Source organism: Vombatus ursinus, unplaced genomic scaffold (genome assembly GCF_900497805.2).
Source record: "Vombatus ursinus unplaced genomic scaffold, bare-nosed wombat genome assembly UNPS02014773.1, whole genome shotgun sequence".
Classification (NCBI taxonomy): Eukaryota; Metazoa; Chordata; class Mammalia; order Diprotodontia; family Vombatidae; genus Vombatus; species Vombatus ursinus.
Window position 1 is genome coordinate 5,530,537 of NW_020954551.1, and position 19,161 is coordinate 5,549,697.

At 38.1% G+C, this 19,161-nt stretch overlaps 1 protein-coding gene and 1 pseudogene across 1 annotated transcript in view; both read right to left on the reverse strand.

Moving 5' to 3' along the window:
- The window catches only part of FHIT (fragile histidine triad), a 1,585,586-nt gene that overhangs the window by 477,620 nt on the left and 1,088,805 nt on the right, over positions 1-19,161 (reverse strand).
- LOC114044297 lies at positions 1,318-2,063 on the reverse strand (annotated as a pseudogene).

Here is a 19,161-nt window from a genome sequence, read left to right on the forward strand (position 1 = left end):
ACACACACACACACACACACACACACACACACACACACACACACACATTAGAATTTAGAAGGCCAGATTTAAAACGGTTCAGAGAAAGGACAGGTAGGATCTCTTTCTTACCTGTGGAGGGAAGGAATTGACCTGCCTTGGCCAAAACTTGTTCAAGAATGATATTGAGGAAGTCACTTATACTGACTAGTACAGGGAAAGTGGGGTGGAAATCTCTGAAGAAAGAAATTAATTGGAATTTCATTATTAAAAAAAACAATAACAATGAGTACAAAGAGGTGTAGGTCTATTAAGAACAATGTGGATGAACCAAGAATTCATTATCCAACTAGATTTTAAAAGGTATGGTTTGGCACCAGCTGTCCCCACTTCCTGGAATGGCATCCCTCTCTTCCTTTACGGCACAATTCAAGTATCATCTTCTGCATGAAGGTTCTTCTGATACCTCCAGTACCCAGCAGAGTGCCTGGCACATAGTAGGTGCTCAATAAATATTTGTTGATTAAATGATTAAAAAAGTAAGATATGCGCAGAAGATTGAAGTGAGGGTAGAAAGACCAATTGAGCACTGTGTGAGTAGTGCTCAGAATGAGCTGGAAAGAAATGCTAACGAAAGCAAAAAAGATGTTTTAAAGTTATATTCTTCCTGAAACAAGGGCTCGTCTCTTTAATATCAATATTCTACTAGTGTTATTATATGACTGAGAGCACTAGAACATTCTCATCTCCAAACAACTGAAAATGAGACTAATCAAACATTATCTTAATATTAAAGATCACACCTCAAACAAATTAAAAGAGGAGAAGGGCGTATACATCTTTCACAGCTAAGGGAAGTAGATGCAACCTTAACCAAACAAGGAATAGAGGAAGTCACAAAAGGCAAAACAGATAGCTTTGATTATGTGAAACTGAAAAGATTTCACACAAACATAATTAATGACCTATGATAAAAAGGATAATTCTCTACTGCAAAAAAACCTTTGTACCAATTTTTTCTAATAAGGTTTTGGTATCCAATTATATATGTACATATATATGTATATATGCACATATGTGTATACACACATACATACATAAGCATATATGTATATTCTTTAAACATATAAATATATAACATATTTAGATACATAAATATATTAATATATAAATTATATGTGTCGAATATATAATATAGAAACAATCCTGTTTTCTATTTAAACATAAATATAAATATAAATACATACATATAACAAAAAGTCTTTCCCCCAACAGATAAGCAAAGGATATTTTTTTTCTTGGGTCAAAGTACATTTATGGACCCCAAGCCCCACCCAGCTAAGTGTCTGTTACAGGGTCAGGGGAAGCCAGTTCTCCAGTGCTGGGCACTTCACTGTCTTCTTCGTGCTGCTGTTTGATGTGCTGATCCAACAAGGCAATCAGCTGAAGGGGCTGGTGCTGTAGGAGGGAGTGGGTCTGAGATGGCAGGACAGTCAGGCCCCCTACCAGTTCCCCTTGCATCAAAGACTGCGAGGACAGTTTGGAGTAGTTCAGGAGACCTTGATAGCTGAGGATGGTGTCATCAGTGCAGTCACCAAGTAGCGGTAGGACAGGCACGCTCTTCAAGACCCAAAGCATCTCCTTGGCCTTGGGTTCTGAACTCACCAGCAGCATGTTGTGCCCAACAAAGAGAGGCAACAGGTTTTGGTACTTGCATTCCCTCAGGAATGGCTTCAGGATTGAATTGGGAAAGACTTTCACAGAGGTGTTGTGTTTCCGAAGCTGATGCCTGACCAGGAGCTTGTCCTCAGCGCTCAGAGCCACATTTCGATACACAGCAATCATTCGATTTTTCTGAAAACTTCCGTCACCTCCCTCGGGAGCAGTCAATTCAAGCCCAACTCCTCTGAGGGTGACTTGGGGGGGGTAGACAACATGGGGGAATGGCAGGTTTGGGGGGGATATACTGGGTCAGCACCATCAGTTCTGTTGCTCAAAATGCATAACTCGAAAACGTCGGGTGACAGCTGGCCAGCTCGGGGCCGGAGCCGGTGGCCCGGGATTCCAACCATGGCCACCACCATCTTCGCCAGAGTTCTGTCAGCAAAGGATATTTTCCTAAAGTTCTCAAAAGAATTACAAACTATTTACAGTCATATGAAAAGATGCTCCAAATCACTAATAGAGAGAGAAATTTACATCATCATGAGCCTGAGGTTTTACCTCACACCCTATAAGTTGACAAAAATGACAAAATATTTACACGGTCAATGATGGAGGGGTTGTGGTATGTAGGATGATAGTCATAGCGGTGCCTAGATTAAAAATTAAGTGATGTAAAAAAGAATAAGACATCAATAAAAATTTAATTTTTTAAAGAAGATTCATTCAAAAGGCAACAGAAAGACATATTTTGGATATGTGCAGTGTGCAGTATGCTATATGTGGGTATGGAGCAAGTTTGAAAACAATTTGAACATACAAATAAAGTGACTACCGTGTCCATACTCTTTGATCCAGAGATTCTACTAGAAGGTTAATACCCTAAACAAGCCACTGATAAGAAAAATGTCCCCCTATGCACCAAAATATTTATAGTGGTATATTTTGTGATAGCAATGAATTAGAAACTAAGTAGATGTCTATCAAGTGGGGAATGGCTAAACAAATTGTGTTACATGAATATGACAGACTATTACTGTGCTGTAAGATATGATAAATATGATGAATATTGGGAAGCATGGAAAGATTTATATGAACTGATTCAGGGTAAAGAAATCAGAGGCAAGAAAATATATACAATGACTACAAAAGCATAAAAAAAAAGGGCCTCCGCAAAACAATCAAAAGCGAATATTTCAAAATTATGAAGAATAAGTACAGTTACAAAGGAGAAAAATGATAAGATATCCTAACCCCACACCTTCATAGAGGTGGGAGATCCATGGGTGTGGTACATTGCACATATTCTCAGACTTTTTCAATTTGTTAATTGGTTTTGCTGATTTTTTTTTCTTTTATAAATATATTTGTTCTATGGGATGGGGCTCTGGGAGGAAGAAAGAGAGAGATATTGGGGGAAAATTAAATGATGTTAAAAAAAACCCAAGACATCTATAAACATTTTAATTTTTTTAAGATAAGACTCATGCAGAGGGCAATGGAAAGACATGTTGTAGGCATGTGCAGGCCACCACATGTTGCAGAGTTGCAAAGAAGAAGTACAATATGGATGTCATAAAAAATATGAATGTCAGCAAAAGAAGACAGGCTGATCACAAGGCTAGAGCAAGGGAAAACCAAAGAACAGTATATAAGCTTCACTGGTAACTTGGAGATGCCAGGAAGACAAAAGTGAGACAGTAAATGGTCCTCCACTTATAGGCTTGAAATGCGCCTTCATTTATGGAAGGACATGAGTGATAGTGATGCAAGGTGGTTAGGCATAGATGGGCTACAATTTACACCACTGAAGAACCATAGCAATGATATCAGAAATCTTTTGGAGTTTGGGGAAAAATATGAAGATCAAAGGAAAGTAGGATTGTTACCCAGGTTGGATGAGGCAAGGATGATGGATGACAATGGATGTGGACAGACAAGAGTTTACCTTTAAAAAAATCAGCCATCTTTAGTGGATTTCAAGTTCCGTATGAGTTAACACTGTGACATAAGAGATAAAATAGCTACTGCAAATAGAGACTGGTATAGGAGAAGAATAGCATCTAGACCATAGGATCTGAAAATCCCCTCGTACTCTGCTTTGGTCAGACCTATCTAGGATATTTGTTTAATTCTGTTTATCACTATGGCCTGAAAATGAAAGGTGATGAAGAAATGGTGACATTCAGAGTCAATGTCATTTGTGTTGACATTACCCATTTTTCAGCATCAATAGTTTATGCAAATAGGTTATATTTGAGTTTTTTGTAATTGCGGACCATATCTCCTCTTCTCGATCCTCAGTTCTAATTGAGTATTGACTTTGACCTGTGCTCTAACTTGTCAATGGTCTGATTGCAAAATGACAGATAATTCAGAAATGACTTCCACACATTTTCTGTATATTTAATTACAGTTAATTTCAATTTTTGTTACAGTATTCAGTACTTGCCAGGTCTGACTCATCTGAAAAAAAAAAAAGTATTTATGCTATGTGTGCACAAGGCTTCTTAGTAGACTACAAGACTTTGGTTTCCTCCACTTCCTAATCTTAAACCATATTTTCCAATACATTTTTCATCATCCACTCTTGTGTCCACCTTTAGGACACAGTGATCATGTATCAGTGAATATAATGGTATGATATGAAGAAATTTCAAAAGTTTTTTTTTTCTTAAAAGTTTTCTTCTTCTTTACCAATTGCAAGAGATGGTGGTGCATAAGCTGCTTTTCTGGAGGTCTTTGACTGTTTTCCATTTTTGTCTTTGTATGTCCAGCTTTGCAGAGGGAAGGAATATATTCAATGTCTGTTGAATTGGATTGAATTATTTTCAGGGCAATCTTTTTGAATACGCTCATCACAATCACTTCAAGGTGAGTTACCTAAGTCTTATATGAAGTGCTTGTTGCCTTTGACCTCATAGTGAAATCAGTTCTTTTATTGTCTTTCCAAAAATAACCAGTAGACTCTTTCCTTTAATTCCAACCTCTTAATGACTTTTGTTTTCATTTATAAGGAGAGTGTCAATATTTGATATTGTGTAATAATATGTCAACTCACTCATCATTGGACAAGGAAGGCTTTCACGTTTAAGAGAGCCAACACAGAATGCTTATAGAGGACCTCAATTCTCCATAATTCTTAGAATCTTATGTCTCTTTACTTGCCACTCTTAAAATGCCATCACTGCATAAATGCAGGAGGCCTTTAGACACATACCTATTAATCATTCAGATTTGTTCTTTTGGACATGAAATTTTTTAGAAATATATTTTCTAGGACTTCGTTTACAAGTGCAAATGAATTTACATATTTTGACTTATTTGGTTATGAAAACAAAAATCATGAAGGTGAATTTAATTTTTTCACTTAATTACTTGACTTTATCAGCTATAAAATGTCGATGTAATTAGCTTGTTTCAGCGTGCAAACTGATCTTGCTGATTTTGTAATACATTTACCCATCAACATACACTGTCATTCAATTGACCCTGATCGATTGTTTGGAACCAGTGTCTATCTCTGTTTACATGGGTAATTTATTTGACTAATTTAACTTAATTGACTATTTAAGAATAGGCTTAACAATTGGTTAGTCACTGGTCACTTCAGTCCAACAGTGAGCTACTAGCTTAAGGAATTAATCAGTGTATTCACAACAGTTCAATTGGCAACTGGACATAGTCACTATTACCTTCAATGGAAGATAAAGGAGGTCAAGAAGAATGGTGCTCATCACTGTTAAATATGTTTTACAATTTTAAAAAATCTTACTTAAAATAATGCCACATAATTAGAATGATGTAGAGTTGGGTTGTCAAAACAAAATCAACTGATGCCAATTTATTGAGTACTTACCATAAACAATGTGATATATTGGGCACTATTAATGTCTGTATTAATCCCTTTACACATATCTCCTGGAAGAATACATACAATTGAAATTTCACTTTCTGAATAAAAACTGATTAAATATTAATTTTAATAATTTTTCAAAAGTTTATTGCATATTCAGAAAAGTGAAGCTCATTTATTGTTTTGCTGATTCTCTGGGGTTTTCTAGGTATGCCATCATGTCACTGAAGAGTAATATAAAAAAGCATGGGAGGGTACAAGGTACAATGTTAGCAACGATTTTTTTTTAAATAAGCATAAAAGACATGATCAGTGACTGGAAAATGTGGTAGCTTGGACACATGATGAGAATGACAACAGATTGATCGCCCAAATGGTGCATGACTAGCCTCCTGCCTACACCCAGATAGTTAAAGGAAGAGAAGTCTGTTAGTGCATTGAGTAAATCCTCCAAGGAAGATTTGTGAATAGGACTAGAATCACCGAGAATGCTAAGAAGTGAATCAGCGATGTTCTGATCAGTGATGGGCTCTGCAGCAGCAGAAGGGGTCCCATACTACCAAAACTCTGCCTCCTGTAGTACCCATACAGAACCACATTCATGTTTCCAACATCTTTTAATTCTCAGAGGGTCATAGCTATAGAGTTGGAAGGAATTCCTTCTCACATAGCACATACTGATAGAGAGAAATATTGATTTCAAGTGAATTAAAAGCCATAAGTAAGGAATATGTTCAAAAAGTTCACTACTGGATTTCCACAATTACAATAACATCAACAAAAGACAAATATACATCCCAAAAGAAGAATCTGAGGAAAGAACTGCAAAGAGTTATCATAGGAGATCCAAGGAATATTAGCAATGAATAAAGAAATTATTCCAAGGTGATGCACCAATGTTTTATTGTTGTTGTTTGCTTAACAAGGTATTGCTTAATGATGTGGAAAGAGAACTCAAAAAAATTAGATCTTGGATAATGTACATACATAAAAATTTATGTGTTTGTGTGTATTTATACATATACATATAGATTATAATCGCATATCATCACACATTTATATATATAAATAATGTGTGTATATAATATATGTATATATCTATGTATTCCTACAAATAAAATGGTCTGTTCCCTCTTCTATCAGTGACAAATCCTTGGCATGCAGATTAAGGTTTGAAAAATATGAAAAAATGATATATGTAAAATGTTAGTTTTTTTTAAACAGAGTATCAGAGAAAGGAAAAGGGAGGGAGGGAGAGAGGAAAGAAGGAAAGGAAGGAAGAAATAAAGGAACAAAGGAAGGAAGGAATGAAGGAAGGAGAGAGAAAGGAAAGGGGGGAGAAGGGAGAGGAAGAGGAGAGACAGACAGACAGACAGACAGAGACAGAGAGAGGAGTGTTAGTTATCTAACAGATTCCACAAAAGGAGAAGACAAATGATGAACCAAAGGTGCTGCTTCAGCTAGGAAGTTATTTTGTTTTTGTTTTCATTTTTTTCCAAATGTTAAAATGGCATGGTTTTCAGTGTTCAGCAGAAGATCCTCAAGATGAAATATGAGTTCTTTGGCTAATATCATCCACATTGGGTATTTTAAAGCACTGTCTGCTTTTTCCTATTTCTTGTCATCCAGCACATCTCATAGGGGCTTAAACTCCATAAAATACAATTCAAAAAGTGAAATATTCCCCCCTTTTTGGTCCTGTAAGTGAGTCAAAGGCAAAGGCAATAATAACAACAAAAAAATTCCATCTCCAGTCTATTCTTAAATTTGGAGAAAACAGAACTATTTCTTGGAGTACATAATGTATAGAACAATAGCCCTGAGAGAGTAAATAACTAAGGCCCCAAATCCCCAAGGTCTTGGCAGAGCAGAGTATGAAACCAAGTTTGTTGCACATAATCAGAATAATAGAAAACCAAGTGGTTAATGATTTTCTTAAATAATGTAGCAAATGGCCTGCATGCAAATAAGCATTTTGCATTATTGAGATATGAAGGAGACTAGTTGAAAATGGAGCTCAGGGGACTTGGATGAAATGCGAATAGCCAGCAGGTTTGCATTATGCACAGATTCTTCCATCCTTTTTCTATCTGGCCTCTCCTGGGTCATCCACCTCTTTCACTCTCTTCTCTCCTTTGGTCAGTTGGCTACTGGCTTCAAGGGCAAAATGTCAACATTTGGGATAGCTGTGCTATCACTTTTTGGTTAAAGGAAATGATAGCCAAAATTAGATTGGGAAGGCTCTATGTTCATTAATTCTGTTCCTCTGCATGCAGCTAGGGATCAGAAAAGACTGTTATTTTTACACTCTAGCTAAATGCAAATGACCAACAGATAAAATGAAGAATAATTAAATATCTTCTGTATGCAGAGCGGTATGCTCAGCACCAGACAAAGTACAAAGCTCACAAAAGACAGTCCCTGTCTTCCTGAAACTTATAATCTGGTAGAGTTTCAAAATAGTTTCAATACATAACCCAAATAGTTTCAATACACAATATTCCATGATATGTATATTAGATAGTTACAAAACCAAGTGTTCACTGAGACCTAAGAAATAAAGTCATTACAATCAGGGGAAGCTTGAAAGACTTCCTGGAAGAAGGGTCATCAGACGTGGGTTTTAAAGATTAGATAAGAGGGTAGCTAGGTGGTGCAGTGGATAGAGCTCCGGCCTTGGAGTCAGGAGGATCTGAGTTCAAATCTGAGCCTCAAACATTTGACACTCACTAGCTGTGTGACCCTGGCAAGTCACTTAACCACACCCCCGCCCAGTGCCTCACCAAAAAGCAAACAAACAAACAAAAAAAGATTAGATAAGAATTCAATTGGCAAAGAAAAAAACATGATATGAATTAATCAGTTAATAATAATAATAAAGCTTTTAAGTGCTTACTATATGCCAAGCACTGTGTTAAAAGCACCAGAGATACAAATACAAAAACAAAGATATCCCCTGCCCTCAAGAAGTTTATATTCTAATATTGGAGTGACATTCATAAGGGGAGGAGTATTTTGGTTTGAAAAGTAACAGGGATGGTAAGTGGACCCACAAGGAAGTATATTGGCATGTCATTTCCAGTAGCAATGGCAGTATTGATTTGATTATGGTTCCAGAACTGGAAAGCAGGAATAGGGATGGCAAGAACAGAGGCAGCTGGCAAGAAGTGGGTCAGAAAGTAAAATCAAGCACAGCTGAATCTAGTCCATTAATAGCGGGGCACATGAGGCACTCACCACAGCGAAAGTTAAAATCCTCTCTGTACGGTCTGTGGAGGGGACCACAGTATATGGTTCTGACCGATACTCATATGATTAAAATAAAGGAGGAGACAGGTCATGTGGACATAAGAAAATATTTCTTGACCACCAAGACACTAAAATACTAGAATGGGCTTCTGAGAAAGGAAAGAAGACAGCATTTATTAAGTACTTACTATGTGTCAGGCATTGTTCTAAGGGAGAACTTGGAGTAGCCAAGGGGAACAGACTAGATAAGAATTCAATAGACAGAGAGAGAAAAACATGACATGAATTAATCAATCAATCAATCAATTGATGAAAAAGCTTTTAAGTACTTAACTATATGCCAAGTACTCTGTGAAGCAACAGGGATGGACTAGAGATGGAATCAGTCATGCGGAGTGACTGATCAATCAACAATCATTTACTAAGTGATGACTTCGTTCTAGGCACCAGTGTAGGTACTGGGCATTCAAAGACAAGAGTGAAACAGTCCTTGTTTTGTAGTTAGAGATGGCTACAACATATTTTGGGTTCCCTCAGGTTCTGAATGCACCCCAAAGCATTTCTATTTTGGGTTACCACACGCAGGATTTGTGACGGGCTCCTCCCTACCTTGTATTTTCAGTCCCCTTGTGTGTGTGTGTGTGTGTGTGTGTTTTCTTAGGCAATTGGGGTTAAGTGACTTGCCCAAGGTCACACAGCTAGTCAGTGTCAAGCGTTTGGTCTGAGGCCAGATTAGAACTCAGGTCCTCCTGACTTCAGGGCCGGTGCTCTATCCACTGTGCCACCTAGCTGCCCCAAGTCGCCTTGTATTTTGAGCTTCACCCAGATTTTATTAAATGTTCATGGTTACTCATTTCCATCTCGATCTACCTGGTTCTCAGTAAAACTTCTTAAGTGAAGTACATGTGATATGTGTGTAGATAATTTGGTCAAAATCTTATATGATTATGAATTTTCCAGAACCTTGGAAGAGAAAGCCACTCCCTTTCCAGTTCACTACCCTCTGCCAAATGACCAAATAAGTTTCTTTAAAAAATAATAATAATTTCAGGTTTGATGATCTGTTCTCTTGAATGACAGCAGTAAAGGGGACGGTTGAATTTGCCAGCAGAGGAGAGCTTGGCAAATACGTGCATTGAACCACTTCATTATAGTAAGAGTCGGAAGATTCACAGGTAGGTAAATCATCAACTTTGTCTCATTTCCATAGCCAACAACATGAACACAAACTATTTTATTTCCATGTCTTTTGGGAGACTTGAACCAATTGGCCAGACTGGCTTTGGAGAATGACTTGAGAGCTTGAATTTCAAGGGCAGAGTCACCAAAAAGATAATGCTGAGATACCAACTCACGCCAGTTCTTCCCTGAGATACATGCCCTTACACCCTGTTAGGTTGAACAGTCACAACTGGAATATGAAGGCATTTTTTCCCTTAAGTTCATCATCCTTTCTTCAAAAGAAATTGTTGCCATTGTTATTGTTGTCATTGTTGTTCAGTTGTGTGGGACTATTTGTGACTCCATTTGGGATTTTCTTGGCAAAGATAGTGGAGTAGTTTGCCATTTCCTTCTCCAGCTCATTTTACTAATGAGGAAACTGAAGCAAACAGGGTTACATGACTTGCTTAGGGTCATACAACCAGCAAGTATCCGAGAACAGATTTGGATTCGTGAAAATGAGTCTTCCTGACTCCAAGCCTGGTAATCTATCCACTGTGCCACCAAGATGCCCCTTCAAAAGTAGATGCTATTTTCTTATTAGCGATTTCAGAGTTGAACTTGTTGGCTTGAGTTTCTGCAGCAAAGAAAGAATCTAGACTCTCAGATGTGTTCCTGCAGCTCCAGAGAGATAGAAGCTAGCCTAAGAGATGGAAACAATCTAAGGACCTTTCTTGCTTCTTAGACAATCTACTCGTCCCTTTACCAGTGAGTCAGATTGCTAACTTATCTGTTATTTACCCGTGGTTTTCAATTTAAATCTCACTTGCTTATTATCAAACCCTGTTGTTCTGGAGAAATGCTAAATTGTGCATAGTCTATAAAGGTTACAAATAGAGTATACAGAAGAGAGTATTTTTTCGTCTGAGAGAATTAAAGGTTTGGTCAACAAGGAAAGCTACAGTCCTTGAGGAGGGGAGAGCTGAAAGAAACCACACCAAGACCAATAAGGAAGTCTCCTCCCTTACCTCCAGCTCACTGGCAGCTAAGTCTACCTTGCTTACTAGTGACATCTGCTGCCTACATACAAAATAGATGCAAAATACTAAAATGCATCTGTGATCTCATTTTGAGCATTCCCTTCAATGGCACAAATCTCAACCATCTTGTCCATCCTATGCAGATTAGATCTACCCAATATGCTAGAGACCTTTCTCACTTTTTCTCAATATATCATGAGGTCATCAGTGAAACATTCTGTTTTCCTCCTGTTATTCTCAGTCTTGCCACATGGTCATTCCAGCTACCTGTTATCCTCACTCTTGCCATGTGGCCAGTCCATCTTCTCTTCCTATAATATGATTCTTTAATGCAATCCTTCATTTTTATATTTTAGACTTCCTTATTGGTAATAAAAAAATCACAGTAATCTGATATATCCCAATGAAGTAATGAAACCAATTAAAAAAAAAACTGGAAACTAAGTATATTTCTATTGCTTGGGAATGGCTAAACAAGTTGTAATACATTAATGTACACATAACGTATACATTATGTAATATAATACATTAATGTGGTAAGAAATGACAAATGTGAATGAATACAGAGAATCACTGAAAGACTTATATTAACTAAAAGAAAAACTAAGTAAGCAAAGCCAGGAAAGTAATATAAACAATGACCACATCATAAAAATGGAAAATGCAATAACCACAAAACAGTTAAAGATGAATGTTGCAAAATTATAAAGCACAAACTTGGTCCCAAAGAAAAGATATATGAAAGTACCTCTCCTCATTCCTTTGTAGAGGTAGAAGATCCATGGGTGTGGAACCTGGCATATGTCAGATTTGCTTAATATATATGTTGATTGATTTTGTTGATTTTTTCAATTCTTTCTCTTTGTTTCTTTTTTTCTTTTTTACAAAATTATTTGTCATGACGAGAAAAATTGAAAAATAGGAAATCACCCAAGGGAAATCTAGGCAATGTAAATACAAAAGTAAATGCCAATAAAAATCTGTTTTAAGAGATTAGGTAGAGAGTGGAGCCAAGATGGCAGAGTAAATGCAGTGACTTGCTTCAGCTCTCTGCCAAACCGCTCCAAATACCTGTAAAAAAAATTACTCTAAACAAATTCTAGAGCAGCAGGACTCACAAAAAGACAGAGTGAAACAAATTTCCAGCCCAAGACAACCTAGGTGGTTGGTAGGAAAAGTCTGTTGCACTGGGCTGGGAGAGGAGCGAAGTTTAGTGTAAGATGCACAGGCAAAGATGGGGCCAGAACAAACCTGGGGCAGGCCTCAGGAGATGGAATCATGGGCAGCTGTGGCAGTTTCCAAACCTCTCAACCCACAAACACTAAAGATAACTTAGAAGGTCAGTGTGAAAACTCTGTCAGACCCAGGTGAGAGAGGAGCATGGTCCAGCCCTGGCCCTAGCAACCCAGGGTGGTGGCCACAGCAGCAGTGGCTGCTTCAGGAGCTCTCAGCCCACAGATAACATAGGGATCAAGCAGCCCATCAGAGGGGGATTGCAGGGATCTCTTTGCTGGTGCTGAGGCAGGATTCTCTTGGCTTTGCCCATGCTTGGATCTGGGTCTCAGTCCTGGGTGGCAATCCTGCGGCAAGGAAGAGTGCTGGTGTGGTGGAGTTTATAGTGATGGTGGAGAAGGAATCCTCCTCACAGTTCCAAGGCAGAAAAGAACGCTTGTGGTCATTCATAGACCAGGGCACAGGCCAGGAAAGGAGTAAACACCTCACCTTTGATCATACCACCTTGAAAGAACTGAAAATGTATAGTTCCCTAGTGGTATCTCTGAAAACAGCTGCGCAAAACCCCAGAAGCTTGGGACAGTACACCCTCCACACTGGAAGCAGAGCCCTACCTTAACAAAGAGTTAAAAAGTCAATTAATTGGCTGGGAAAGTGAACAAACAGTGGAAAAAACTCAGATTGTAGAATCTTACTTTGCTGACAAAGAATATCAAAACATAAAACCAAAAGAAGACAATAAAGTTAAAGCTCCTACATCTAAAGCCTCCAAGAAAAATATGAATTGGTCTTAGGCCATGGAAAAGCTCAAAAAGGATTTTGAAAAGCAATTAAGAGAAGTAGAGCAAAAACTGAGAAGAGAAATGAGAGTGATGCAAGAAAATCATGAAAAACAAATCAACAGTTTGCTGAAGGAGACCCAAAAAATATTGAAGAAAATAAAACCTTAAAAAATAGACTAGCTCAAATGGCAAAAGAGGTCCAAAAAGCCAATGAGGAGAAGAATGCCTTAAAAAGCAGAATTGGCCAGATGGAAAAGGAAGTCCAAAAGCTGACTGAAGAAAATAATTTCTTAAAAATTATAACAGAGCAAATGGAAGCTAATGACTCTATGAGAAATCAAGAAATTATAAAACAAAACCAAAAGAATGGAAAAAAATACAAGACAATGTGAAATAACTCACTGGAAAAACAACTGACCCGGAAAATAGATCCAGGAGTGATAATTTTAAAATTATTGGACTACCTTAAAGCCATGATCAAAAAAAGAGCCTAGACATCATCTTTCAAGAAATTATCAAGGAAAACTGCCCTGATATTCTAGAACCAGAGAGTAAAATAGAAATGGAAAGAATCCATCAATCACCTCCTGAAAGAGATCCCCAAAGAAAAACTCCTAGGAACATTACAACCAAATTCCAGAGTTCCCAGACCAAGGACTGGGTATGGAAATCTATCTTACCCTACAGGAGACTAGGGGGGAAGGGCATAAGGGGGGAATGATAGAATGATAGAAGGGAGGGCAGATTGGGTGAGGGAAGCAAACACTTTTGAGGAGGGACAGGGCCAAAGGAGAGAATAGAAAAAACAGGGGGCAGATTAGGTTGGAGGGAAATATAGTTAGTCTTTCACAACATGACTATTTTGGAAGTGTTTTTTGCATGACTACACATGTATAACCTATATCAAATTGCTTGCCTCTTCAATGAGAGTAGGTGGGGAGGGAGAAAGGGAGAGAGTTTGGAACCCAAAGTTTTAAAAATGAAGGTTAAAAATGTTTTTTACATGCAACTGGGAAATAAGATATATGGGCAAAGGGATATAGAAATCAATCCTACCCTACAAGAAAGCAGAAGAGGAAGGGGATAAGGGAAGGGGGGTGATAGTAGGGAGGGCAAATTGGGGGAAGGAGTATTCAGAATGCATGCTGTCTTGGGGTGTGGGGAGGGGAGACATGGGGAGAAAATTTGGAACTCAAAAACTTGTGGAAATGAATGTTGAAAACTGAAAATAATTATATTAATTATTTTTTTTTTAAATTAGGTAGCCTGCTCACACTCACCCCACACCTTTCCATGGCCCTCTGTGTGGAGCTCATCTTTAATTCTTTAGAGACAATGCTATTTCACATCTTGTTGCCATACAGCAACACAGTAAAATGTTATAACTGAAAAGTTGCACCTTTGCTTTCATAATAAACATGAGATCAATAAAATTCCTCACAATTTCTCAAACACAACATAGCCCACTCTCCTCTTCATTTTTAACTCTAAGCCCAGCTCATTGTTCATTTGGGCTCTCTGTCCCAGATATACATACTGATGAAAAATTCTTTAACGTATCCATTCCAGTGTATTATGCTTCATCCACTTGGTCTTTTTTATGTAAATAGTCAGGCCAAACTCTTGAGTGTTTACAGATCTCTTCCAGAAAATTGTGTCCTCTTGGGGCTTGATGCAAGGAATATAATGATCTGGATAACCTCATTAGTCACAAGGAATCCTGCTTTGACCTGGACTCTGCCTTGGATTTCCTCTATCCCAGTACCGGATATTTTTGACAAACATAAATCTCTTTGTTTTATGCAACAACTGATATTTATTTTCATTGTAAAAGAGTCTGCAATGTGGTGTTTTGTTGTACTGAATAATTTTTTCCCATAACCACCAAATAACAATAACAATGATGTTATATTCACCACGATAGTTATTTATGAGATGATAAAGTGGTGGTGTATTGTTGATTATCACCTATTAAAGCCTGTTTATTCCCTAATAATACCCTCATTAATAATACCTTAAATTTATGTACAGATGAGTCTCATAAACATTTGACATAGAGGAGAAAGAAGATATGTAGGTCAATAGTTATTGAAGTTCTCTTGGTCATTTTGTTTCAATATTAGTAAGTCCAAAGTTTTTCTAAGCCTCTGGTATCTTCCCTTTTTCAGATAGCCGAAATATAGGTCCTTTAATGCCTTCACATTTGTGTCCCCTCCAGCAAAGATTCCCTCTATGTATACTTGGTCTAAGCAGGTTGGGTTTTTTTTCCATCTTTGTTCTTTTTAGTATCATTTCTACCTCATCTCAGAGACTACAATATTAGGGTCCAAATCAGGTGGTCCAACTCACTGTCCTTGATGGAGAAAATAGTTTTTTTTTTAAACAAGTAACAAAACATGCACAATAATTTTGAATGGAAAGACGCTAGTGGTTGGGGAGATTAAGAAAGGCTTCATGTAAAAGATGGTACTTGAGTTGAGCTTGAAAAAAGCTAGTGATATTAAGAGGCAGAGAAAAGGACTGAAGGTATTCCAGGCACAGGAGACAGGCAAGAGTCAAGGAAAAGAAAGATGGAGTCTGCATATGAGGAACAGTAAAAAGTCCAGTTTTCTAGACCAGAGTATACATAAAAAAAAAAAAATTAGGTTGGGGCTGGGTTGTTCAAGATTCTCACTTCCTTAAAGACAGGCATCCAAAAAAAAATAGCCTTTCAAATCCTATCCTATTCAATGGTTCTAGGATTCCGGGAGATACTGAATGTTATGTTTGCCCACCAATCTCCAGTTTCTAGAAAAAAAAATTTTTTTAAATATATTTTCTACATAATCGCAGCCAATTCTCTTACATTCAATTTGGTTGGTGACTTGGGCATCAAAGTCTCCTAGAAACAGAATATGAATCTTTTAGAATAAAATAGGTCAAAAGTAAGTAATGTAACAAAGTTGCTGAACACACATGACTCTCCATATCAATTACTCTTCTCTGAATAACAGCTGCCCTTGCAAAAAGCACACCACCTAGCACAAACTGTTTGTCTTACAAAAGGATGCCAGAGCATATTGATTTTTTTTAAGCGTTTAAAAAGTCTGTGCTTAGAATCTGGATCAGCGTTAAGTCAATTCTCTTAAAAATACATGTAACTAATGCCAAAGGTCTAGGTTAAATCTACATTATCCTCCCAGAAAAAAAATAATTAAAATTTTCAGTGAACATAGGCTCTTTAACCAAGGGTGCTACTAAAGTGACTTCACAGAACTCCGTGGTGATATCCAACTATCAGAGTGATTGAATACTGGAATACCAGAGAAACAAACAGAAACTTTACCAAAACATTTGAGTTGCGTCTTTGGCTCTGTCTCTGCATTCACAGAAGATTTAAGAGATGGGCCCATGGCAATGCTGGTTTAACTCATATGGTAAAGTAGAGATATTCTCATATTCTCAGATGTTGCTTATGTGAATCTTTATCCCCCCCAAAACATAAAATAAAATTGTCTAAAAATATCATAAAAATAGTGTTGGATCATGATATGGAAGCAAGGCTTCCTTGGTGCCCAAGAAAGACGGAAGTGATCTACAGACCACATGCCACATAAACATACTGAGAGTTTGTTTTTACCCACTAAATGCTAACATTCTGGAGAGGAAAGGGAAGGAGGGAATGAGCATTTATATAATACCTATTATGTGCCAGGCACTGTGCTCAGTTCTTTTGTCAAATATTATCTCATTTGATCCTCACAATAACCCTGAGAGATAGGTGCTTTTGTCGTAGTTGAGAAAACTGATACAGAGTTTTAAGTGACTTGCCCAGGGTCACACAGGTAGTAAGGATCTGAGGTTGGATTTGAACTCAAGTGTTCCTGCCTCCAACCTCAGCACTCTATCTACTTCCCCAGATAGCTGCCTCTGGAAAAACATTAACTCCTTCTATCTGATCTTAAATAACTAGCTAAGTCAATGACAGTTGCATAATTAACAGAGGGAAAAAAAAAGATTAGCTTAATGTGTAAGTAGCCAGCTATTGCAAATCTATGGGGAAAGAGACTGTAAGGATGAGAAGGGATGGTCCTTTCTCGTCTGTGGGATTCTCATTTACTAGCTGCCTACGTGAGGCTGGACAAGTTATAGCACTTTTCAGGGTCTCAGTTTCCCATCTGAAAAATGAAGATGTTAGACTAGAAGATCCACCAGAATGGGAAGGCGGGGTGAGGTAGAATGCGAGCTCCTTGAGGGTAACCCATCAATCAACAAGTATTTATTCAGTGCCTACTCTGTGCCAGGTACTGGGGAGGTAAGTACAAAGAATGAAATAATCCCCATTCACAATGAGCTTACATTCTAAAGGAGATTCACATATATATCATAAACATAATGTGAATAAATACAAATATATACAAAATAGTTAAATACAATGCAGTTTGGGAAGGAGGAATCTGCAGTCATGGGGATCAGGAAAGGCTTCATGTTTCAAGGTGCCTGAGTTACATGCTAAGGAGAAGGAACTTCTTTCTGAGACCTTGGTAACGACGGAGTACATTCCAGGCTGGAGTGACAAGCCGGGGCCGAGGTGCAGAGACGGAACGTGGACTGCCAAGTGTGAGGAACAGAAAAGGGCAGGCTAGCAGATCACAGAGGCAGGGTGATATCCAATAAAGTCAGGACAGGTTAGGACCAGGCTGCGGAGGGTTTTAAAAGCTAAGCAAAAGGGTGTATCTTTTATCTGAGAGGCGATAAAAAATGGTGAGACACAACGACACCTGTGTTTAGGGAAAGGAGTATCAGCGGGAGAATGAGGTTATTGCAATGATCTAGATGAGAGGTGATAAGGTTTTGAACTAAGGTGGGATCTGCGTGAATAGGAAGAAGGTGCAGTAATAAGGAAGAGATGCTGTGAACGGAGAATGGGCAAGATTGGGCAACTGACTGGATGTGAGCAGCTAGGGAGCATCAGGGCAGGGGACCGTACTGAGACACTGGAAGGATAAGAAGGAGGAGGAGGTTTTGGAAGAGAGGCGGGTTTAGGGAGAAAGGTAACGAATTCTGTTTTGGACATGATAAGTCTGAGATGACCCAGGAACATCTAGTTTGAAATGGCCAGGAGGCAATTAGTAATGTGGAACTGAAACTCAGTGGAAAGACTGATATATGTGTATATGTGCATGTATATGTATATATGTATTGTTTGTATATATACATGTATACATTTATACACATGTACACATGCACATACATATCTGTGTATACACATATATACATGCACGTGTGTGCATATTCATATATAAACACATATATACCTATATACACACATATACATTCACATACACCATCTACTTATGCATTGTGTATGTGCACATGTATGTGTACAAATGCACGTGTGTATGTATACGTGTGTATGTAAAATAGTTATATGCATCAAACTGATAGATCCATGGGAGTTAGCTGTCTTTGTATCCTCCGTGCTTAACAACCTCCTGCGACTCCTTTTATAGATGAGAAAACAGAAGCCCAGGTCAGATTACTCCTGGCATTGGAGGGATTAGAATCCAGGTTCCCTGCTCCCCAGTCCAATAACTGTGAGCTTCTCTAAGAAGTGAGATGATGTCCAAATATGAAATCCAATATAATCAATTCAGCAGAGTTTTTAAAATGACTGAATCTGGGGTCTTGCTTGAGTCTTGTCTCTGGCAGTCATTACTGATATGAACTATGTAAGTTTGGGCAAGTTATTTACCTTCCCTGGACCTTAGTTTCCTCATCAATAAAATGAGACCAGGCCATAGTGTCCTGTATCAAGAACCAGAAAGGACCTGAGAAGTCATCTATTTCAACCCCCTCATTTTAAAGATGGGGAAAACGACCCGGGGTGAGTTTGCTTAATTTCTGATCAGTAATGTCAGTTAGGATTTTCCAAGCAAGTCCTAAAATTTCTGGGCCAGTACACTGTTCTTTGCATTCTACACAAAGATCGCTTCCAACTACAAATCCCACGATCCCCTAATGAATGAACAGCACACTCGGTATCTTCTTATTAAGCTATTCAGAAGACCCTAAGTTAGTTGCATTTACTCATTCTGGGTCTATTCCCAGAACAAGCTTCCTTTTTTGTTTCTCTTTTTGGTATACATATCCATGAAATATCCATACAGAAACACACACACACACACACACACACACACACACACACACACACACACAC